Source organism: Phyllobates terribilis, unplaced genomic scaffold (genome assembly GCF_046119375.1).
Source record: "Phyllobates terribilis strain yellow unplaced genomic scaffold, ASM4611937v1 Scaffold_249__1_contigs__length_2872098, whole genome shotgun sequence".
NCBI lineage: Eukaryota > Metazoa > Chordata > Amphibia > Anura > Dendrobatidae > Phyllobates > Phyllobates terribilis.
Genome location: NW_027363009.1, coordinates 771,515 through 793,976, shown reverse-complemented (window position 1 = coordinate 793,976; position 22,462 = coordinate 771,515). Strand labels below are relative to the sequence as shown.

The 22,462-nt window shown below is 45.4% G+C and overlaps 16 non-coding genes and 2 pseudogenes across 16 annotated transcripts; all 18 read left to right on the top strand.

Annotated features, from left to right (window-relative positions):
- Nucleotides 1-204: 204 nt before the first annotated feature.
- Nucleotides 205-395, top strand: LOC141218772 (U2 spliceosomal RNA). The gene has a single exon (XR_012287462.1). It is a non-coding gene; the product is annotated as a U2 spliceosomal RNA (small nuclear RNA).
- Nucleotides 396-1,516: 1,121 nt separating this feature from the next.
- Nucleotides 1,517-1,707, top strand: LOC141218771 (U2 spliceosomal RNA). The gene has a single exon (XR_012287461.1). It is a non-coding gene; the product is annotated as a U2 spliceosomal RNA (small nuclear RNA).
- Nucleotides 1,708-2,825: 1,118 nt separating this feature from the next.
- LOC141218428 (U2 spliceosomal RNA) lies at nucleotides 2,826-2,917 on the top strand (annotated as a pseudogene).
- Nucleotides 2,918-3,692: 775 nt separating this feature from the next.
- Nucleotides 3,693-3,898, top strand: LOC141218385 (U2 spliceosomal RNA; annotated as a pseudogene).
- Nucleotides 3,899-5,022: 1,124 nt separating this feature from the next.
- On the top strand, nucleotides 5,023-5,213 carry LOC141218770 (U2 spliceosomal RNA). The gene has a single exon (XR_012287460.1). It is a non-coding gene; the product is annotated as a U2 spliceosomal RNA (small nuclear RNA).
- Nucleotides 5,214-6,333: 1,120 nt separating this feature from the next.
- On the top strand, nucleotides 6,334-6,524 carry LOC141218769 (U2 spliceosomal RNA). The gene has a single exon (XR_012287459.1). It is a non-coding gene; the product is annotated as a U2 spliceosomal RNA (small nuclear RNA).
- A 1,124-nt stretch (nucleotides 6,525-7,648) lies between these two features.
- LOC141218768 (U2 spliceosomal RNA) lies at nucleotides 7,649-7,839 on the top strand. The gene has a single exon (XR_012287458.1). It is a non-coding gene; the product is annotated as a U2 spliceosomal RNA (small nuclear RNA).
- Nucleotides 7,840-8,960: 1,121 nt separating this feature from the next.
- Nucleotides 8,961-9,151, top strand: LOC141218767 (U2 spliceosomal RNA). Its single transcript, XR_012287457.1, has one exon. It is a non-coding gene; the product is annotated as a U2 spliceosomal RNA (small nuclear RNA).
- A 1,120-nt stretch (nucleotides 9,152-10,271) lies between these two features.
- On the top strand, nucleotides 10,272-10,462 carry LOC141218192 (U2 spliceosomal RNA). Its single transcript, XR_012286949.1, has one exon. It is a non-coding gene; the product is annotated as a U2 spliceosomal RNA (small nuclear RNA).
- Nucleotides 10,463-11,582: 1,120 nt separating this feature from the next.
- On the top strand, nucleotides 11,583-11,773 carry LOC141218766 (U2 spliceosomal RNA). Its single transcript, XR_012287456.1, has one exon. It is a non-coding gene; the product is annotated as a U2 spliceosomal RNA (small nuclear RNA).
- A 1,122-nt stretch (nucleotides 11,774-12,895) lies between these two features.
- LOC141218765 (U2 spliceosomal RNA) lies at nucleotides 12,896-13,086 on the top strand. Its single transcript, XR_012287455.1, has one exon. It is a non-coding gene; the product is annotated as a U2 spliceosomal RNA (small nuclear RNA).
- Nucleotides 13,087-14,206: 1,120 nt separating this feature from the next.
- On the top strand, nucleotides 14,207-14,397 carry LOC141218270 (U2 spliceosomal RNA). The gene has a single exon (XR_012287024.1). It is a non-coding gene; the product is annotated as a U2 spliceosomal RNA (small nuclear RNA).
- Nucleotides 14,398-15,518: 1,121 nt separating this feature from the next.
- LOC141218763 (U2 spliceosomal RNA) lies at nucleotides 15,519-15,709 on the top strand. Its single transcript, XR_012287453.1, has one exon. It is a non-coding gene; the product is annotated as a U2 spliceosomal RNA (small nuclear RNA).
- Nucleotides 15,710-16,827: 1,118 nt separating this feature from the next.
- LOC141218761 (U2 spliceosomal RNA) lies at nucleotides 16,828-17,018 on the top strand. The gene has a single exon (XR_012287452.1). It is a non-coding gene; the product is annotated as a U2 spliceosomal RNA (small nuclear RNA).
- A 1,117-nt stretch (nucleotides 17,019-18,135) lies between these two features.
- LOC141218760 (U2 spliceosomal RNA) lies at nucleotides 18,136-18,326 on the top strand. Its single transcript, XR_012287451.1, has one exon. It is a non-coding gene; the product is annotated as a U2 spliceosomal RNA (small nuclear RNA).
- A 1,124-nt stretch (nucleotides 18,327-19,450) lies between these two features.
- Nucleotides 19,451-19,641, top strand: LOC141218759 (U2 spliceosomal RNA). Its single transcript, XR_012287450.1, has one exon. It is a non-coding gene; the product is annotated as a U2 spliceosomal RNA (small nuclear RNA).
- A 1,122-nt stretch (nucleotides 19,642-20,763) lies between these two features.
- Nucleotides 20,764-20,954, top strand: LOC141218758 (U2 spliceosomal RNA). The gene has a single exon (XR_012287449.1). It is a non-coding gene; the product is annotated as a U2 spliceosomal RNA (small nuclear RNA).
- Nucleotides 20,955-22,069: 1,115 nt separating this feature from the next.
- LOC141218757 (U2 spliceosomal RNA) lies at nucleotides 22,070-22,260 on the top strand. Its single transcript, XR_012287448.1, has one exon. It is a non-coding gene; the product is annotated as a U2 spliceosomal RNA (small nuclear RNA).
- Nucleotides 22,261-22,462: the final 202 nt, after the last annotated feature.

Sequence of the window (22,462 nt, the reverse complement as noted above, 5' to 3'; positions counted from 1 at the left end):
GGTTGAGGGTACTGTGCTAAAAGAGGTGGAGTTATGCAGATCTAAAACGCGTGGATTGCAGCAGCAGCAAGCCGAAAAGTGCAGGCATGTGAGGGATCTAGAGGTTGACAGCATGTCTTCTTAACGGGAGTCCAGGTGGCCATCTCCACAAATGGACTTTTCAGAATCCTTGGGTGGCACCGTAGTCGGAAACCAATTCTGGTTATCGCTTCTCGGCCTTTTGGCTAAGATCAAGTGTAGTATCTGTTCTTATCAGTTTAATATCTGATACGTCCCCTATCTGGGGACCATATATTAAATGGATTTTTAGAACAGGGAGATGGAAAAAGAGCTTGCTCTGTCCACTCCACGCATTGACCTGGTATTGCAGTATCTCCAGGACCGGTGCACCCCTTCTTTAATGCAGTTTCTAAAATCAGAAAGAATTGAATTCAATGCTTTTTGTTCATTTTGCTTGTTTGTCGGATTTTGGGATGGACTCTTTGGCTTTGCTTTTCTTCTCCTCATTGGATTTTTCATGTTAAAAGTTGCAGAAGCCAGATGACAAGCTCATTTTGGTTCAACTTCAGCAACTGTGCATTGCATTGCCATGTAATGTAATGTAATGCAATGCTATCTATCTAGCTCTCCCTCTATACTTCCTTTTGGATAAACACACATATTAGGCAAGCATTTTGGAGCTTTCACCTAAATAACTACAGGTGGTGAGATAAGCTGCACAATATAATTGACCTTTCAGTATATTGTTGCACACACACCATCTATTTAGCAAATGCCCTTGTTATCAACAGCAGCCTTTTAAACTCACCTGAGCTAACAGGTATGTGAGCTGGTTACTCTGCTGCGCTTAAAATTTCTTTTTTGGTTTGCTACAATGCCTTTTCTGAAACGTTGTCTCCCTCTGCTGGAACACTGACTTCTTTCATTTAATGCCTGCAGACTATAAAAGAGAAACCAACCCAAAAAGTTTGGTTGATTAGTCTGTGGCATTCTTTTAAACTGTTGCTTATGGCGGTCTCTGTGAGCTTCTCAGTGACATTCAGCCATCCAGGTATCCCGCCTGCAGTAGACGGAATGTGGCAATGGAACGCTGGCTGCGCGTGTCATAATAGGCTCTGAGCCTTTATATACCTGCGCACAGCAGCAGCCACCTTCAGTCTGCTGCTGGACAGCCAGCAGCAGCAGCAGCAGGAGAGGTAATTAATCAGCAACCCTCCTGCTAAGGGTAGACAGCTGCTCGTTCCACCCCCCCCCCCGCCTTAATTGGTTCTCCTCCCTTCCAACGGTGTTGAGGCGGGTGGGAACAGCCGGGGGTTGAGGGTACTGTGCTAAAAGAGGTGGAGTTATGCAGATCTAAAACGCGTGGATTGCAGCAGCAGCAAGCCGAAAAGTGCAGGCATGTGAGGGATCTAGAGGTTGACAGCATGTCTTCTTAACGGGAGTCCAGGTGGCCATCTCCACAAATGGACTTTTCAGAATCCTTGGGTGGCACCGTAGTCGGAAACCAATTCTGGTTATCGCTTCTCGGCCTTTTGGCTAAGATCAAGTGTAGTATCTGTTCTTATCAGTTTAATATCTGATACGTCCCCTATCTGGGGACCATATATTAAATGGATTTTTAGAACAGGGAGATGGAAAAAGAGCTTGCTCTGTCCACTCCACGCATTGACCTGGTATTGCAGTATCTCCAGGACCGGTGCACCCCTTCTTTAATGCAGTTTCTAAAATCAGAAAGAATTGAATTCAATGCTTTTTGTTCATTTTGCTTGTTTGTCGGATTTTGGGATGGACTCTTTGGCTTTGCTTTTCTTCTCCTCATTGGATTTTTCATGTTAAAAGTTGCAGAAGCCAGATGACAAGCTCATTTTGGTTCAACTTCAGCAACTGTGCATTGCATTGCCATGTAATGTAATGTAATGCAATGCTATCTATCTAGCTCTCCCTCTATACTTCCTTTTGGATAAACACACATATTAGGCAAGCATTTTGGAGCTTTCACCTAAATAACTACAGGTGGTGAGATAAGCTGCACAATATAATTGACCTTTCAGTATTTTGTTGCACACACACCATCTATTTAGCAAATGCCCTTGTTATCAACAGCAGCCTTTTAAACTCACCTGAGCTAACAGGTATGTGAGCTGGTTACTCTGCTGCGCTTAAAATTTCTTTTTTGGTTTGCTACAATGCCTTTTCTGAAACGTTGTCTCCCTCTGCTGGAACACTGACTTCTTTCATTTAATGCCTGCAGACTATAAAAGAGAAACCAACCCAAAAAGTTTGGTTGATTAGTCTGTGGCATTCTTTTAAACTGTTGCTTATGGCGGTCTCTGTGAGCTTCTCAGTGACATTCAGCCATCCAGGTATCACGCCTGCAGTAGACGGAATGTGGCAATGGAACGCTGGCTGCGCGTGTCATAATAGGCTCTGAGCCTTTATATACCTGCGCACAGCAGCAGCCACCTTCAGTCTGCTGCTGGACAGCCAGCAGCAGCAGCAGCAGGAGAGGTAATTAAGCAGCAACCCTCCTGCTAAGGGTAGACAGCTGCTCGTTCCACCCCCCCCCGCCTAATTGGTTCTCCTCCCTTCCAACGGTGTTGAGGCGGGTGGGAACAGCCGGGGGTTGAGGGTACTGTGCTAAAAGAGGTGGAGTTATGCAGATCTAAAACGCGTGGATTGCAGCAGCAGCAAGCCGAAAAGTGCAGGCATGTGAGGGATCTAAAGGTTGACAGCATGTCTTCTTAACGGGAGTCCAGGTGGCCATCTCCACAAATGGACTTTTCAGAATCCTTGGGTGGCACCGTAGTCGGAAACCAATTCTGGTTATCGCTTCTCGGCCTTTTGGCTAAGATCAAGTGTAGTATCTTTCGAAAAGGCGGTTTTGGATGTTGGCCGCCCTAGTAGATTGATACATTATGCACACTGGGGTTTAGGCGCTTGTTAGTACGCCAGGTGGCTAATATAGTCATCTGGTGGAAAGCATGGCCCCCCAGGATCGACGCCATTGGGCCGGGGAAGATCGAAAGCCCGAAGTGTGAAGTGCCCCAGGAGTGGTGACCCTGGGGTGCCTTAACTCACTGGGATTGGGAACCCCACTTGAGTTTATGGCACATTTGCACAAGCACTTCAAATTTTCTTTCTTCGCACACACCCTTATTCCGGGCCTTCTGGCCTTAGGATGGGGAATTTTTCAATTCCCGGTCGAAGGTCCGGGCAGTATTATACTGTGAAACCTTCACTATTTATTTAATTTCTTTGTCACTGTGTGTCCACTTATTCACGTGTGTCACGTCCTACTAGGATTTTGTCGGGATGCGGTTCCCTTACGGGTTCCTCTCTTGGCAGGTCTAGGGGGGGAGTGTGTGGCCATCAGGTTCCGCTCCCCCCTGAACCCCCCTGGCTCTCCTCTTTCGGGAGGAGAGCGTTGTTGGCTCCCCTCTTCCGGGAGGGGAGCACAGTCTTTGGCTCCCAGTGCCTTGCTCGGGTGAGAACTCGGGCAGGTGCTGGGGGTAAGATTGGGTCGCCTCTGGCTTCGGCTGGAGGTGGCTTTTTGTCCCTGTTCCTCGCTGTGGCCTTTTGGCTCGGAGGGACGGGGAATGGTTTGGGGGAACCTTCTCCTTTTGGAGAGGGTTTCAAGAAGACCAGCATCCTAGTGCACTTTTTTTGTGGCACTTGTCACTTTTTTAAGCGCACTCGGGTTTTGTACACGAATTCGGGCTTTGGAAAAAAAAAAAAAAAAAAAAAATCTGTTCTTATCAGTTTAATATCTGATACGTCCCCTATCTGGGGACCATATATTAAATGGATTTTTAGAACAGGGAGATGGAAAAAGAGCTTGCTCTGTCCACTCCACGCATTGACCTGGTATTGCAGTATCTCCAGGACCGGTGCACCCCTTCTTTAATGCAGTTTCTAAAATCAGAAAGAATTGAATTCAATGCTTTTTGTTCATTTTGCTTGTTTGTCGGATTTTGGGATGGACTCTTTGGCTTTGCTTTTCTTCTCCTCATTGGATTTTTCATGTTAAAAGTTGCAGAAGCCAGATGACAAGCTCATTTTGGTTCAACTTCAGCAACTGTGCATTGCATTGCCATGTAATGTAATGTAATGCAATGCTATCTATCTAGCTCTCCCTCTATACTTCCTTTTGGATAAACAGACATATTAGGCAAGCATTTTGGAGCTTTCACCTAAATAACTACAGGTGGTGAGATAAGCTGCACAATATAATTGACCTTTCAGTATATTTTTGCACACACACCATCTATTTAGCAAATGCCCTTGTTATCAACAGCAGCCTTTTAAACTCACCTGAGCTAACAGGTATGTGAGCTGGTTACTCTGCTGCGCTTAAAATTTCTTTTTTGGTTTGCTACAATGCCTTTTCTGAAACGTTGTCTCCCTCTGCTGGAACACTGACTTCTTTCATTTAATGCCTGCAGACTATAAAAGAGAAACCAACCCGAAAAGTTTGGTTGATTAGTCTGTGGCATTCTTTTAAACTGTTGCTTATGGCGGTCTCTGTGAGCTTCTCAGTGACATTCAGCCATCCAGGTATCCCGCCTGCAGTAGACGGAATGTGGCAATGGAACGCTGGCTGCGCGTGTCATAATAGGCTCTGAGCCTTTATATACCTGCGCACAGCAGCAGCCACCTTCAGTCTGCTGCTGGACAGCCAGCAGCAGCAGCAGCAGGAGAGGTAATTAATCAGCAACCCTCCTGCTAAGGGTAGACAGCTGCTCGTTCCACCCCCCCCCCCCCCACCTTAATTGGTTCTCCTCCCTTCCAACGGTGTTGAGGCGGGTGGGAACAGCCGGGGGTTGAGGGTACTGTGCTAAAAGAGGTGGAGTTATGCAGATCTAAAACGCGTGGATTGCAGCAGCAGCAAGCCGAAAAGTGCAGGCATGTGAGGGATCTAGAGGTTGACAGCATGTCTTCTTAACGGGAGTCCAGGTGGCCATCTCCACAAATGGACTTTTCAGAATCCTTGGGTGGCACCGTAGTCGGAAACCAATTCTGGTTATCGCTTCTCGGCCTTTTGGCTAAGATCAAGTGTAGTATCTGTTCTTATCAGTTTAATATCTGATACGTCCCCTATCTGGGGACCATATATTAAATGGATTTTTAGAACAGGGAGATGGAAAAAGAGCTTGCTCTGTCCACTCCACGCATTGACCTGGTATTGCAGTATCTCCAGGACCGGTGCACCCCTTCTTTAATGCAGTTTCTAAAATCAGAAAGAATTGAATTCAATGCTTTTTGTTCATTTTGCTTGTTTGTCGGATTTTGGGATGGACTCTTTGGCTTTGCTTTTCTTCTCCTCATTGGATTTTTCATGTTAAAAGTTGCAGAAGCCAGATGACAAGCTCATTTTGGTTCAACTTCAGCAACTGTGCATTGCATTGCCATGTAATGTAATGTAATGCAATGCTATCTATCTAGCTCTCCCTCTATACTTCCTTTTGGATAAACAGACATATTAGGCAAGCATTTTGGAGCTTTCACCTAAATAACTACAGGTGGTGAGATAAGCTGCACAATATAATTGACCTTTCAGTATATTGTTGCACACACACCATCTATTTAGCAAATGCCCTTGTTATCAACAGCAGACTTTTAAACTCACCTGAGCTAACAGGTATGTGAGCTGGTTACTCTGCTGCGCTTAAAATTTCTTTTTTGGTTTGCTACAATGCCTTTTCTGAAACGTTGTCTCCCTCTGCTGGAACACTGACTTCTTTCATTTAATGCCTGCAGACTATAAAAGAGAAACCAACCCAAAAAGTTTGGTTGATTAGTCTGTGGCATTCTTTTAAACTGTTGCTTATGGCGGTCTCTGTGAGCTTCTCAGTGACATTCAGCCATCCAGGTATCCCGCCTGCAGTAGACGGAATGTGGCAATGGAACGCTGGCTGCGCGTGTCATAATAGGCTCTGAGCCTTTATATACCTGTGCACAGCAGCAGCCACCTTCAGTCTGCTGCTGGACAGCCAGCAGCAGCAGCAGCAGAAGAGGTAATTAATCAGCAACCCTCCTGCTAAGGGTAGACAGCTGCTCGTTCCACCCCCCCCCCGCCTTAATTGGTTCTCCTCCCTTCCAATGGTGTTGAGGCGGGTGGGAACAGCCGGGGGTTGAGGGTACTGTGCTAAAAGAGGTGGAGTTATGCAGATCTAAAACGCGTGGATTGTAGCAGCAGCAAGCCGAAAAGTGCAGGCATGTGAGGGATCTAGAGGTTGACAGCATGTCTTCTTAACGGGAGTCCAGGTGGCCATCTCCACAAATGGACTTTTCAGAATCCTTGGGTGGCACCGTAGTCGGAAACCAATTCTGGTTATCGCTTCTCGGCCTTTTGGCTAAGATCAAGTGTAGTATCTGTTCTTATCAGTTTAATATCTGATACGTCCCCTATCTGGGGACCATATATTAAATGGATTTTTAGAACAGGGAGATGGAAAAAGAGCTTGCTCTGTCCACTCCACGCATTGACCTGGTATTGCAGTATCTCCAGGACCGGTGCACCCCTTCTTTAATGCAGTTTCTAAAATCAGAAAGAATTGAATTCAATGCTTTTTGTTCATTTTGCTTGTTTGTCGGATTTTGGGATGGACTCTTTGGCTTTGCTTTTCTTCTCCTCATTGGATTTTTCATGTTAAAAGTTGCAGAAGCCAGATGACAAGCTCATTTTGGTTCAACTTCAGCAACTGTGCATTGCATTGCCATGTAATGTAATGTAATGCAATGCTATCTATCTAGCTCTCCCTCTATACTTCCTTTTGGATAAACAGACATATTAGGCAAGCATTTTGGAGCTTTCACCTAAATAACTACAGGTGGTGAGATAAGCTGCACAATATAATTGACCTTTCAGTATATTGTTGCACACACACCATCTATTTAGCAAATGCCCTTGTTATCAACAGCAGCCTTTTAAACTCACCTGAGCTAACAGGTATGTGAGCTGGTTACTCTGCTGCGCTTAAAATTTCTTTTTTGGTTTGCTACAATGCCTTTTCTGAAACGTTGTCTCCCTCTGCTGGAACACTGACTTCTTTCATTTAATGCCTGCAGACTATAAAAGAGAAACCAACCCAAAAAGTTTGGTTGATTAGTCTGTGGCATTCTTTTAAACTGTTGCTTATGGCGGTCTCTGTGAGCTTCTCAGTGACATTCAGCCATCCAGGTATCCCGCCTGCAGTAGACGGAATGTGGCAATGGAACGCTGGCTGCGCGTGTCATAATAGGCTCTGAGCCTTTATATACCTGCGCACAGCAGCAGCCACCTTCAGTCTGCTGCTGGACAGCCAGCAGCAGCAGCAGCAGGAGAGGTAATTAATCAGCAACCCTCCTGCTAAGGGTAGACAGCTGCTCGTTCCACCCCCCCCCCCCCCGCCTTAATTGGTTCTCCTCCCTTCCAACGGTGTTGAGGCGGGTGGGAACAGCCGGGGGTTGAGGGTACTGTGCTAAAAGAGGTGGAGTTATGCAGATCTAAAACGCGTGGATTGCAGCAGCAGCAAGCCGAAAAGTGCAGGCATGTGAGGGATCTAGAGGTTGACAGCATGTCTTCTTAACGGGAGTCCAGGTGGCCATCTCCACAAATGGACTTTTCAGAATCCTTGGGTGGCACCGTAGTCGGAAACCAATTCTGGTTATCGCTTCTCGGCCTTTTGGCTAAGATCAAGTGTAGTATCTGTTCTTATCAGTTTAATATCTGATACGTCCCCTATCTGGGGACCATATATTAAATGGATTTTTAGAACAGGGAGATGGAAAAAGAGCTTGCTCTGTCCACTCCACGCATTGACCTGGTATTGCAGTATCTCCAGGACCGGTGCACCCCTTCTTTAATGCAGTTTCTAAAATCAGAAAGAATTGAATTCAATGCTTTTTGTTCATTTTGCTTGTTTGTCGGATTTTGGGATGGACTCTTTGGCTTTGCTTTTCTTCTCCTCATTGGATTTTTCATGTTAAAAGTTGCAGAAGCCAGATGACAAGCTCATTTTGGTTCAACTTCAGCAACTGTGCATTGCATTGCCATGTAATGTAATGTAATGCAATGCTATCTATCTAGCTCTCCCTCTATACTTCCTTTTGGATAAACAGACATATTAGGCAAGCATTTTGGAGCTTTCACCTAAATAACTACAGGTGGTGAGATAAGCTGCACAATATAATTGACCTTTCAGTATATTGTTGCACACACACCATCTATTTAGCAAATGCCCTTGTTATCAACAGCAGCCTTTTAAACTCACCTGAGCTAACAGGTATGTGAGCTGGTTACTCTGCTGCGCTTAAAATTTCTTTTTTGGTTTGCTACAATGCCTTTTCTGAAACGTTGTCTCCCTCTGCTGGAACACTGACTTCTTTCATTTAATGCCTGCAGACTATAAAAGAGAAACCAACCCAAAAAGTTTGGTTGATTAGTCTGTGGCATTCTTTTAAACTGTTGCTTATGGCGGTCTCTGTGAGCTTCTCAGTGACATTCAGCCATCCAGGTATCCCGCCTGCAGTAGACGGAATGTGGCAATGGAACGCTGGCTGCGCGTGTCATAATAGGCTCTGAGCCTTTATATACCTGCGCACAGCAGCAGCCACCTTCAGTCTGCTGCTGGACAGCCAGCAGCAGCAGCAGCAGGAGAGGTAATTAATCAGCAACCCTCCTGCTAAGGGTAGACAGCTGCTCGTTCCACCCCCCCCCCCGCCTTAATTGGTTCTCCTCCCTTCCAACGGTGTTGAGGCGGGTGGGAACAGCCGGGGGTTGAGGGTACTGTGCTAAAAGAGGTGGAGTTATGCAGATCTAAAACGCGTGGATTGCAGCAGCAGCAAGCCGAAAAGTGCAGGCATGTGAGGGATCTAGAGGTTGACAGCATGTCTTCTTAACGGGAGTCCAGGTGGCCATCTCCACAAATGGACTTTTCAGAATCCTTGGGTGGCACCGTAGTCGGAAACCAATTCTGGTTATCGCTTCTCGGCCTTTTGGCTAAGATCAAGTGTAGTATCTGTTCTTATCAGTTTAATATCTGATACGTCCCCTATCTGGGGACCATATATTAAATGGATTTTTAGAACAGGGAGATGGAAAAAGAGCTTGCTCTGTCCACTCCACGCATTGACCTGGTATTGCAGTATCTCCAGGACCGGTGCACCCCTTCTTTAATGCAGTTTCTAAAATCAGAAAGAATTGAATTCAATGCTTTTTGTTCATTTTGCTTGTTTGTCGGATTTTGGGATGGACTCTTTGGCTTTGCTTTTCTTCTCCTCATTGGATTTTTCATGTTAAAAGTTGCAGAAGCCAGATGACAAGCTCATTTTGGTTCAACTTCAGCAACTGTGCATTGCATTGCCATGTAATGTAATGTAATGCAATGCTATCTATCTAGCTCTCCCTCTATACTTCCTTTTGGATAAACAGACATATTAGGCAAGCATTTTGGAGCTTTCACCTAAATAACTACAGGTGGTGAGATAAGCTGCACAATATAATTGACCTTTCAGTATATTGTTGCACACACACCATCTATTTAGCAAATGCCCTTGTTATCAACAGCAGCCTTTTAAACTCACCTGAGCTAACAGGTATGTGAGCTGGTTACTCTGCTGCGCTTAAAATTTCTTTTTTGGTTTGCTACAATGCCTTTTCTGAAACGTTGTCTCCCTCTGCTGGAACACTGACTTCTTTCATTTAATGCCTGCAGACTATAAAAGAGAAACCAACCCAAAAAGTTTGGTTGATTAGTCTGTGGCATTCTTTTAAACTGTTGCTTATGGCGGTCTCTGTGAGCTTCTCAGTGACATTCAGCCATCCAGGTATCCCGCCTGCAGTAGACGGAATGTGGCAATGGAACGCTGGCTGCGCGTGTCATAATAGGCTCTGAGCCTTTATATACCTGCGCACAGCAGCAGCCACCTTCAGTCTGCTGCTGGACAGCCAGCAGCAGCAGCAGCAGGAGAGGTAATTAATCAGCAACCCTCCTGCTAAGGGTAGACAGCTGCTCGTTCCACCCCCCCCCCGCCTTAATTGGTTCTCCTCCCTTCCAACGGTGTTGAGGCGGGTGGGAACAGCCGGGGGTTGAGGGTACTGTGCTAAAAGAGGTGGAGTTATGCAGATCTAAAACGCGTGGATTGCAGCAGCAGCAAGCCGAAAAGTGCAGGCATGTGAGGGATCTAGAGGTTGACAGCATGTCTTCTTAACGGGAGTCCAGGTGGCCATCTCCACAAATGGACTTTTCAGAATCCTTGGGTGGCACCGTAGTCGGAAACCAATTCTGGTTATCGCTTCTCGGCCTTTTGGCTAAGATCAAGTATAGTATCTGTTCTTATCAGTTTAATATCTGATACGTCCCCTATCTGGGGACCATATATTAAATGGATTTTTAGAACAGGGAGATGGAAAAAGAGCTTGCTCTGTCCACTCCACGCATTGACCTGGTATTGCAGTATCTCCAGGACCGGTGCACCCCTTCTTTAATGCAGTTTCTAAAATCAGAAAGAATTGAATTCAATGCTTTTTGTTCATTTTGCTTGTTTGTCGGATTTTGGGATGGACTCTTTGGCTTTGCTTTTCTTCTCCTCATTGGATTTTTCATGTTAAAAGTTGCAGAAGCCAGATGACAAGCTCATTTTGGTTCAACTTCAGCAACTGTGCATTGCATTGCCATGTAATGTAATGTAATGCAATGCTATCTATCTAGCTCTCCCTCTATACTTCCTTTTGGATAAACAGACATATTAGGCAAGCATTTTGGAGCTTTCACCTAAATAACTACAGGTGGTGAGATAAGCTGCACAATATAATTGACCTTTCAGTATATTGTTGCACACACACCATCTATTTAGCAAATGCCCTTGTTATCAACAGCAGCCTTTTAAACTCACCTGAGCTAACAGGTATGTGAGCTGGTTACTCTGCTGCGCTTAAAATTTCTTTTTTGGTTTGCTACAATGCCTTTTCTGAAACGTTGTCTCCCTCTGCTGGAACACTGACTTCTTTCATTTAATGCCTGCAGACTATAAAAGAGAAACCAACCCAAAAAGTTTGGTTGATTAGTCTGTGGCATTCTTTTAAACTGTTGCTTATGGCGGTCTCTGTGAGCTTCTCAGTGACATTCAGCCATCCAGGTATCCCGCCTGCAGTAGACGGAATGTGGCAATGGAACGCTGGCTGCGCGTGTCATAATAGGCTCTGAGCCTTTATATACCTGCGCACAGCAGCAGCCACCTTCAGTCTGCTGCTGGACAGCCAGCAGCAGCAGCAGCAGGAGAGGTAATTAATCAGCAACCCTCCTGCTAAGGGTAGACAGCTGCTCGTTCCACCCCCCCCCCGCCTTAATTGGTTCTCCTCCCTTCCAACGGTGTTGAGGCGGGTGGGAACAGCCGGGGGTTGAGGGTACTGTGCTAAAAGAGGTGGAGTTATGCAGATCTAAAACGCGTGGATTGCAGCAGCAGCAAGCCGAAAAGTGCAGGCATGTGAGGGATCTAGAGGTTGACAGCATGTCTTCTTAACGGGAGTCCAGGTGGCCATCTCCACAAATGGACTTTTCAGAATCCTTGGGTGGCACCGTAGTCGGAAACCAATTCTGGTTATCGCTTCTCGGCCTTTTGGCTAAGATCAAGTGTAGTATCTGTTCTTATCAGTTTAATATCTGATACGTCCCCTATCTGGGGACCATATATTAAATGGATTTTTAGAACAGGGAGATGGAAAAAGAGCTTGCTCTGTCCACTCCACGCATTGACCTGGTATTGCAGTATCTCCAGGACCGGTGCACCCCTTCTTTAATGCAGTTTCTAAAATCAGAAAGAATTGAATTCAATGCTTTTTGTTCATTTTGCTTGTTTGTCGGATTTTGGGATGGACTCTTTGGCTTTGCTTTTCTTCTCCTCATTGGATTTTTCATGTTAAAAGTTGCAGAAGCCAGATGACAAGCTCATTTTGGTTCAACTTCAGCAACTGTGCATTGCATTGCCATGTAATGTAATGTAATGCAATGCTATCTATCTAGCTCTCCCTCTATACTTCCTTTTGGATAAACAGACATATTAGGCAAGCATTTTGGAGCTTTCACCTAAATAACTACAGGTGGTGAGATAAGCTGCACAATATAATTGACCTTTCAGTATATTGTTGCACACACACCATCTATTTAGCAAATGCCCTTGTTATCAACAGCAGCCTTTTAAACTCACCTGAGCTAACAGGTATGTGAGCTGGTTACTCTGCTGCGCTTAAAATTTCTTTTTTGGTTTGCTACAATGCCTTTTCTGAAACGTTGTCTCCCTCTGCTGGAACACTGACTTCTTTCATTTAATGCCTGCAGACTATAAAAGAGAAACCAACCCAAAAAGTTTGGTTGATTAGTCTGTGGCATTCTTTTAAACTGTTGCTTATGGCGGTCTCTGTGAGCTTCTCAGTGACAATCAGCCATCCAGGTATCCCGCCTGCAGTAGACGGAATGTGGCAATGGAACGCTGGCTGCGCGTGTCATAATAGGCTCTGAGCCTTTATATACCTGCGCACAGCAGCAGCCACCTTCAGTCTGCTGCTGGACAGCCAGCAGCAGCAGCAGCAGGAGAGGTAATTAATCAGCAACCCTCCTGCTAAGGGTAGACAGCTGCTCGTTCCACCCCCCCCCCCCGCCTTAATTGGTTCTCCTCCCTTCCAACGGTGTTGAGGCGGGTGGGAACAGCCGGGGGTTGAGGGTACTGTGCTAAAAGAGGTGGAGTTATGCAGATCTAAAACGCGTGGATTGCAGCAGCAGCAAGCCGAAAAGTGCAGGCATGTGAGGGATCTACAGGTTGACAGCATGTCTTCTTAACGGGAGTCCAGGTGGCCATTTCCACAAATGGACTTTTCAGAATCCTTGGGTGGCACCGTAGTCGGAAACCAATTCTGGTTATCGCTTCTCGGCCTTTTGGCTAAGATCAAGTGTAGTATCTGTTCTTATCAGTTTAATATCTGATACGTCCCCTATCTGGGGACCATATATTAAATGGATTTTTAGAACAGGGAGATGGAAAAAGAGCTTGCTCTGTCCACTCCACGCATTGACCTGGTATTGCAGTATCTCCAGGACCGGTGCACCCCTTCTTTAATGCAGTTTCTAAAATCAGAAAGAATTGAATTCAATGCTTTTTGTTCATTTTGCTTGTTTGTCGGATTTTGGGATGGACTCTTTGGCTTTGCTTTTCTTCTCCTCATTGGATTTTTCATGTTAAAAGTTGCAGAAGCCAGATGACAAGCTCATTTTGGTTCAACTTCAGCAACTGTGCATTGCATTGCCATGTAATGTAATGTAATGCAATGCTATCTATCTAGCTCTCCCTCTATACTTCCTTTTGGATAAACAGACATATTAGGCAAGCATTTTGGAGCTTTCACCTAAATAACTACAGGTGGTGAGATAAGCTGCACAATATAATTGACCTTTCAGTATATTGTTGCACACACACCATCTATTTAGCAAATGCCCTTGTTATCAACAGCAGCCTTTTAAACTCACCTGAGCTAACAGGTATGTGAGCTGGTTACTCTGCTGCGCTTAAAATTTCTTTTTTGGTTTGCTACAATGCCTTTTCTGAAACGTTGTCTCCCTCTGCTGGAACACTGACTTCTTTCATTTAATGCCTGCAGACTATAAAAGAGAAACCAACCCAAAAAGTTTGGTTGATTAGTCTGTGGCATTCTTTTAAACTGTTGCTTATGGCGGTCTCTGTGAGCTTCTCAGTGACATTCAGCCATCCAGGTATCCCGCCTGCAGTAGACGGAATGTGGCAATGGAACGCTGGCTGCGCGTGTCATAATAGGCTCTGAGCCTTTATATACCTGCGCACAGCAGCAGCCACCTTCAGTCTGCTGCTGGACAGCCAGCAGCAGCAGCAGCAGGAGAGGTAATTAATCAGCAACCCTCCTGCTAAGGGTAGACAGCTGCTCGTTCCACCCCCCCCCCGCCTTAATTGGTTCTCCTCCCTTCCAACGGTGTTGAGGCGGGTGGGAACAGCCGGGGGTTGAGGGTACTGTGCTAAAAGAGGTGGAGTTATGCAGATCTAAAACGCGTGGATTGCAGCAGCAGCAAGCCGAAAAGTGCAGGCATGTGAGGGATCTAGAGGTTGACAGCATGTCTTCTTAACGGGAGTCCAGGTGGCCATCTCCACAAATGGACTTTTCAGAATCCTTGGGTGGCACCGTAGTCGGAAACCAATTCTGGTTATCGCTTCTCGGCCTCTTGGCTAAGATCAAGTATAGTATCTGTTCTTATCAGTTTAATATCTGATACGTCCCCTATCTGGGGACCATATATTAAATGGATTTTTAGAACAGGGAGATGGAAAAAGAGCTTGCTCTGTCCACTCCACGCATTGACCTGGTATTGCAGTATCTCCAGGACCGGTGCACCCCTTCTTTAATGCAGTTTCTAAAATCAGAAAGAATTGAATTCAATGCTTTTTGTTCATTTTGCTTGTTTGTCGGATTTTGGGATGGACTCTTTGGCTTTGCTTTTCTTCTCCTCATTGGATTTTTCATGTTAAAAGTTGCAGAAGCCAGATGACAAGCTCATTTTGGTTCAACTTCAGCAACTGTGCATTGCATTGCCATGTAATGTAATGTAATGCAATGCTATCTATCTAGCTCTCCCTCTATACTTCCTTTTGGATAAACAGACATATTAGGCAAGCATTTTGGAGCTTTCACCTAAATAACTACAGGTGGTGAGATAAGCTGCACAATATAATTGACCTTTCAGTATATTGTTGCACACACACCATCTATTTAGCAAATGCCCTTGTTATCAACAGCAGCCTTTTAAACTCACCTGAGCTAACAGGTATGTGAGCTGGTTACTCTGCTGCGCTTAAAATTTCTTTTTTGGTTTGCTACAATGCCTTTTCTGAAACGTTGTCTCCCTCTGCTGGAACACTGACTTCTTTCATTTAATGCCTGCAGACTATAAAAGAGAAACCAACCCAAAAAGTTTGGTTGATTAGTCTGTGGCATTCTTTTAAACTGTTGCTTATGGCGGTCTCTGTGAGCTTCTCAGTGACATTCAGCCATCCAGGTATCCCGCCTGCAGTAGACGGAATGTGGCAATGGAACGCTGGCTGCGCGTGTCATAATAGGCTCTGAGCCTTTATATACCTGCGCACAGCAGCAGCCACCTTCAGTCTGCTGCTGGACAGCCAGCAGCAGCAGCAGCAGGAGAGGTAATTAATCAGCAACCCTCCTGCTAAGGGTAGACAGCTGCTCGTTCCACCCCCCCCCCCGCCTTAATTGGTTCTCCTCCCTTCCAACGGTGTTGAGGCGGGTGGGAACAGCCGGGGGTTGAGGGTACTGTGCTAAAAGAGGTGGAGTTATGCAGATCTAAAACGCGTGGATTGCAGCAGCAGCAAGCCGAAAAGTGCAGGCATGTGAGGGATCTAGAGGTTGACAGCATGTCTTCTTAACGGGAGTCCAGGTGGCCATCTCCACAAATGGACTTTTCAGAATCCTTGGGTGGCACCGTAGTCGGAAACCAATTCTGGTTATCGCTTCTCGGCCTTTTGGCTAAGATCAAGTGTAGTATCTGTTCTTATCAGTTTAATATCTGATACGTCCCCTATCTGGGGACCATATATTAAATGGATTTTTAGAACAGGGAGATGGAAAAAGAGCTTGCTCTGTCCACTCCACGCATTGACCTGGTATTGCAGTATCTCCAGGACCGGTGCACCCCTTCTTTAATGCAGTTTCTAAAATCAGAAAGAATTGAATTCAATGCTTTTTGTTCATTTTGCTTGTTTGTCGGATTTTGGGATGGACTCTTTGGCTTTGCTTTTCTTCTCCTCATTGGATTTTTCATGTTAAAAGTTGCAGAAGCCAGATGACAAGCTCATTTTGGTTCAACTTCAGCAACTGTGCATTGCATTGCCATGTAATGTAATGTAATGCAATGCTATCTATCTAGCTCTCCCTCTATACTTCCTTTTGGATAAACAGACATATTAGGCAAGCATTTTGGAGCTTTCACCTAAATAACTACAGGTGGTGAGATAAGCTGCACAATATAATTGACCTTTCAGTATATTGTTGCACACACACCATCTATTTAGCAAATGCCCTTGTTATCAACAGCAGCCTTTTAAACTCACCTGAGCTAATAGGTATGTGAGCTGGTTACTCTGCTGCGCTTAAAATTTCTTTTTTGGTTTGCTACAATGCCTTTTCTGAAACGTTGTCTCCCTCTGCTGGAACACTGACTTCTTTCATTTAATGACTGCAGACTATAAAAGAGAAACCAACCCAAAAAGTTTGGTTGATTAGTCTGTGGCATTCTTTTAAACTGTTGCTTATGGCGGTCTCTGTGAGCTTCTCAGTGACATTCAGCCATCCAGGTATCTCGCCTGCAGTAGACGGAATGTGGCAATGGAACGCTGGCTGCGCGTGTCATAATAGGCTCTGAGCCTTTATATACCTGCGCACAGCAGCAGCCACCTTCAGTCTGCTGCTGGACAGCCAGCAGCAGCAGCAGCAGGAGAGGTAATTAATCAGCAACCCTCCTGCTAAGGGTAGACAGCTGCTCGTTCCACCCCCCCCCGCCTTAATTGGTTCTCCTCCCTTCCAACGGTGTTGAGGCGGGTGGGAACAGCCGGGGGTTGAGGGTACTGTGCTAAAAGAGGTGGAGTTATGCAGATCTAAAACGCGTGGATTGCAGCAGCAGCAAGCCGAAAAGTGCAGGCATGTGAGGGATCTAGAGGTTGACAGCATGTCTTCTAACGGGAGTCCAGGTGGCCATCTCCACAAATGGACTTTTCAGAATCCTTGGGTGGCACCGTAGTCGGAAACCAATTCTGGTTATCGCTTCTCGGCCTTTTGGCTAAGATCAAGTGTAGTATCTGTTCTTATCAGTTTAATATCTGATACGTCCCCTATCTGGGGACCATATATTAAATGGATTTTTAGAACAGGGAGATGGAAAAAGAGCTTGCTCTGTCCACTCCACGCATTGACCTGGTATTGCAGTATCTCCAGGACCGGTGCACCCCTTCTTTAATGCAGTTTCTAAAATCAGAAAGAATTGAATTCAATGCTTTTTGTTCATTTTGCTTGTTTGTCGGATTTTGGGATGGACTCTTTGGCTTTGCTTTTCTTCTCCTCATTGGATTTTTCATGTTAAAAGTTGCAGAAGCCAGATGACAAGCTCATTTTGGTTCAACTTCAGCAACTGTGCATTGCATTGCCATGTAATGTAATGTAATGCAATGCTATCTATCTAGCTCTCCCTCTATACTTCCTTTTGGATAAACAGACATATTAGGCAAGCATTTTGGAGCTTTCACCTAAATAACTACAGGTGGTGAGATAAGCTGCACAATATAATTGACCTTTCAGTATATTGTTGCACACACACCATCTATTTAGCAAATGCCCTTGTTATCAACAGCAGCCTTTTAAACTCACCTGAGCTAACAGGTATGTGAGCTGGTTACTCTGCTGTGCTTAAAATTTCTTTTTTGGTTTGCTACAATGCCTTTTCTGAAACGTTGTCTCCCTCTGCTGGAACACTGACTTCTTTCATTTAATGCCTGCAGACTATAAAAGAGAAACCAACCCAAAAAGTTTGGTTGATTAGTCTGTGGCATTCTTTTAAACTGTTGCTTATGGCGGTCTCTGTGAGCTTCTCAGTGACATTCAGCCATCCAGGTATCCCGCCTGCAGTAGACGGAATGTGGCAATGGAACGCTGGCTGCGCGTGTCATAATAGGCTCTGAGCCTTTATATACCTGCGCACAGCAGCAGCCACCTTCAGTCTGCTGCTGGACAGCCAGCAGCAGCAGGAGAGGTAATTAATCAGCAACCCTCCTGCTAAGGGTAGACAGCTGCTCGTTCCACCCCCCCCCCCCCGCCTTAATTGGTTCTCCTCCCTTCCAACGGTGTTGAGGCGGGTGGGAACAGCCGGGGGTTGAGGGTACTGTGCTAAAAGAGGTGGAGTTATGCAGATCTAAAACGCGTGGATTGCAGCAGCAGCAAGCCGAAAAGTGCAGGCATGTGAGGGATCTAGAGGTTGACAGCATGTCTTCTTAACGGGAGTCCAGGTGGCCATCTCCACAAATGGACTTTTCAGAATCCTTGGGTGGCACCGTAGTCGGAAACCAATTCTGGTTATCGCTTCTCGGCCTTTTGGCTAAGATCAAGTGTAGTATCTGTTCTTATCAGTTTAATATCTGATACGTCCCCTATCTGGGGACCATATATTAAATGGATTTTTAGAACAGGGAGATGGAAAAAGAGCTTGCTCTGTCCACTCCACGCATTGACCTGGTATTGCAGTATCTCCAGGACCGGTGCACCCCTTCTTTAATGCAGTTTCTAAAATCAGAAAGAATTGAATTCAATGCTTTTTGTTCATTTTGCTTGTTTGTCGGATTTTGGGATGGACTCTTTGGCTTTGCTTTTCTTCTCCTCATTGGATTTTTCATGTTAAAAGTTGCAGAAGCCAGATGACAAGCTCATTTTGGTTCAACTTCAGCAACTGTGCATTGCATTGCCATGTAATGTAATGTAATGCAATGCTATCTATCTAGCTCTCCCTCTATACTTCCTTTTGGATAAACAGACATATTAGGCAAGCATTTTGGAGCTTTCACCTAAATAACTACAGGTGGTGAGATAAGCTGCACAATATAATTGACCTTTCAGTATATTGTTGCACACACACCATCTATTTAGCAAATGCCCTTGTTATCAACAGCAGCCTTTTAAACTCACCTGAGCTAACAGGTATGTGAGCTGGTTACTCTGCTGCGCTTAAAATTTCTTTTTTGGTTTGCTACAATGCCTTTTCTGAAACGTTGTCTCCCTCTGCTGGAACACTGACTTCTTTCATTTAATGCCTGCAGACTATAAAAGAGAAACCAACCCAAAAAGTTTGGTTGATTAGTCTGTGGCATTCTTTTAAACTGTTGCTTATGGCGGTCTCTGTGAGCTTCTCAGTGACATTCAGCCATCCAGGTATCCCGCCTGCAGTAGACGGAATGTGGCAATGGAACGCTGGCTGCGCGTGTCATAATAGGCTCTGAGCCTTTATATACCTGCGCACAGCAGCAGCCACCTTCAGTCTGCTGCTGGACAGCCAGCAGCAGCAGCAGCAGGAGAGGTAATTAATCAGCAACCCTCCTGCTAAGGGTAGACAGCTGCTCGTTCCACCCCCCCCCCCCCCGCCTTAATTGGTTCTCCTCCCTTCCAACTGTGTTGAGGCGGGTGGGAACAGCCGGGGGTTGAGGGTACTGTGCTAAAAGAGGTGGAGTTATGCAGATCTAAAACGCGTGGATTGCAGCAGCAGCAAGCCGAAAAGTGCAGGCATGTGAGGGATCTAGAGGTTGACAGCATGTCTTCTTAACGGGAGTCCAGATGGCCATCTCCACAAATGGACTTTTCAGAATCCTTGGGTGGCACCGTAGTCGGAAACCAATTCTGGTTATCGCTTCTCGGCCTTTTGGCTAAGATCAAGTGTAGTATCTGTTCTTATCAGTTTAATATCTGATACGTCCCCTATCTGGGGACCATATATTAAATGGATTTTTAGAACAGGGAGATGGAAAAAGAGCTTGCTCTGTCCACTCCACGCATTGACCTGGTATTGCAGTATCTCCAGGACCGGTGCACCCCTTCTTTAATGCAGTTTCTAAAATCAGAAAGAATTGAATTCAATGCTTTTTGTTCATTTTGCTTGTTTGTCGGATTTTGGGATGGACTCTTTGGCTTTGCTTTTCTTCTCCTCATTGGATTTTTCATGTTAAAAGTTGCAGAAGCCAGATGACAAGCTCATTTTGGTTCAACTTCAGCAACTGTGCATTGCATTGCCATGTAATGTAATGTAATGCAATGCTATCTATCTAGCTCTCCCTCTATACTTCCTTTTGGATAAACAGACATATTAGGCAAGCATTTTGGAGCTTTCACCTAAATAACTACAGGTGGTGAGATAAGCTGCACAATATAATTGACCTTTCAGTATATTGTTGCACACACACCATCTATTTAGCAAATGCCCTTGTTATCAACAGCAGCCTTTTAAACTCACCTGAGCTAACAGGTATGTGAGCTGGTTACTCTGCTGCGCTTAAAATTTCTTTTTTGGTTTGCTACAATGCCTTTTCTGAAACGTTGTCTCCCTCTGCTGGAACACTGACTTCTTTCATTTAATGCCTGCAGACTATAAAAGAGAAACCAACCCAAAAAGTTTGGTTGATTAGTCTGTGGCATTCTTTTAAACTGTTGCTTATGGCGGTCTCTGTGAGCTTCTCAGTGACATTCAGCCATCCAGGTATCCCGCCTGCAGTAGACGGAATGTGGCAATGGAACGCTGGCTGCGCGTGTCATAATAGGCTCTGAGCCTTTATATACCTGCGCACAGCAGCAGCCACCTTCAGTCTGCTGCTGGACAGCCAGCAGAAGCAGCAGCAGGAGAGGTAATTAATCAGCAACCCTCCTGCTAAGGGTAGACAGCTGCTCGTTCCACCCCCCCCCCCCGCCTTAATTGGTTCTCCTCCCTTCCAACGGTGTTGAGGCGGGTGGGAACAGCCGGGGGTTGAGGGTACTGTGCTAAAAGAGGTGGAGTTATGCAGATCTAAAACGCGTGGATTGCAGCAGCAGCAAGCCGAAAAGTGCAGGCATGTGAGGGATCTAGAGGTTGACAGCATGTCTTCTTAACGGGAGTCCAGGTGGCCATCTCCACAAATGGACTTTTCAGAATCCTTGGGTGGCACCGTAGTCGGAAACCAATTCTGGTTATCGCTTCTCGGCCTTTTGGCTAAGATCAAGTGTAGTATCTGTTCTTATCAGTTTAATATCTGATACGTCCCCTATCTGGGGACCATATATTAAATGGATTTTTAGAACAGGGAGATGGAAAAAGAGCTTGCTCTGTCCACTCCACGCATTGACCTGGTATTGCAGTATCTCCAGGACCGGTGCACCCCTTCTTTAATGCAGTTTCTAAAATCAGAAAGAATTGAATTCAATGCTTTTTGTTCATTTTGCTTGTTTGTCGGATTTTGGGATGGACTCTTTGGCTTTGCTTTTCTTCTCCTCATTGGATTTTTCATGTTAAAAGTTGCAGAAGCCAGATGACAAGCTCATTTTGGTTCAACTTCAGCAACTGTGCATTGCATTGCCATGTAATGTAATGTAATGCAATGCTATCTATCTAGCTCTCCCTCTATACTTCCTTTTGGATAAACAGACATATTAGGCAAGCATTTTGGAGCTTTCACCTAAATAACTACAGGTGGTGAGATAAGCTGCACAATATAATTGACCTTTCAGTATATTGTTGCACACACACCATCTATTTAGCAAATGCCCTTGTTATCAACAGCAGCCTTTTAAACTCACCTGAGCTAACAGGTATGTGAGCTGGTTACTCTGCTGCGCTTAAAATTTCTTTTTTGGTTTGCTACAATGCCTTTTCTGAAACGTTGTCTCCCTCTGCTGGAACACTGACTTCTTTCATTTAATGCCTGCAGACTATAAAAGAGAAACCAACCCAAAAAGTTTGGTTGATTAGTCTGTGGCATTCTTTTAAACTGTTGCTTATGGCGGTCTCTGTGAGCTTCTCAGTGACATTCAGCCATCCAGGTATCCCGCCTGCAGTAGACGGAATGTGGCAATGGAACGCTGGCTGCGCGTGTCATAATAGGCTCTGAGCCTTTATATACCTGCGCACAGCAGCAGCCACCTTCAGTCTGCTGCTGGACAGCCAGCAGCAGCAGGAGAGGTAATTAATCAGCAACCCTCCTGCTAAGGGTAGACAGCTGCTCGTTCCACCCCCCCCCCCGCCTTAATTGGTTCTCCTCCCTTCCAACGGTGTTGAGGCGGGTGGGAACAGCCGGGGATTGAGGGTACTGTGCTAAAAGAGGTGGAGTTATGCAGATCTAAAACGCGTGGATTGCAGCAGCAGCAAGCCGAAAAGTGCAGGCATGTGAGGGATCTAGAGGTTGACAGCATGTCTTCTTAACGGGAGTCCAGGTGGCCATCTCCACAAATGGACTTTTCAGAATCCTTGGGTGGCACCGTAGTCGGAAACCAATTCTGGTTATCGCTTCTCGGCCTTTTGGCTAAGATCAAGTGTAGTATCTGTTCTTATCAGTTTAATATCTGATACGTCCCCTATCTGGGGACCATATATTAAATGGATTTTTAGAACAGGGAGATGGAAAAAGAGCTTGCTCTGTCCACTCCACGCATTGACCTGGTATTGCAGTATCTCCAGGACCGGTGCACCCCTTCTTTAATGCAGTTTCTAAAATCAGAAAGAATTGAATTCAATGCTTTTTGTTCATTTTGCTTGTTTGTCGGATTTTGGGATGGACTCTTTGGCTTTGCTTTTCTTCTCCTCATTGGATTTTTCATGTTAAAAGTTGCAGAAGCCAGATGACAAGCTCATTTTGGTTCAACTTCAGCAACTGTGCATTGCATTGCCATGTAATG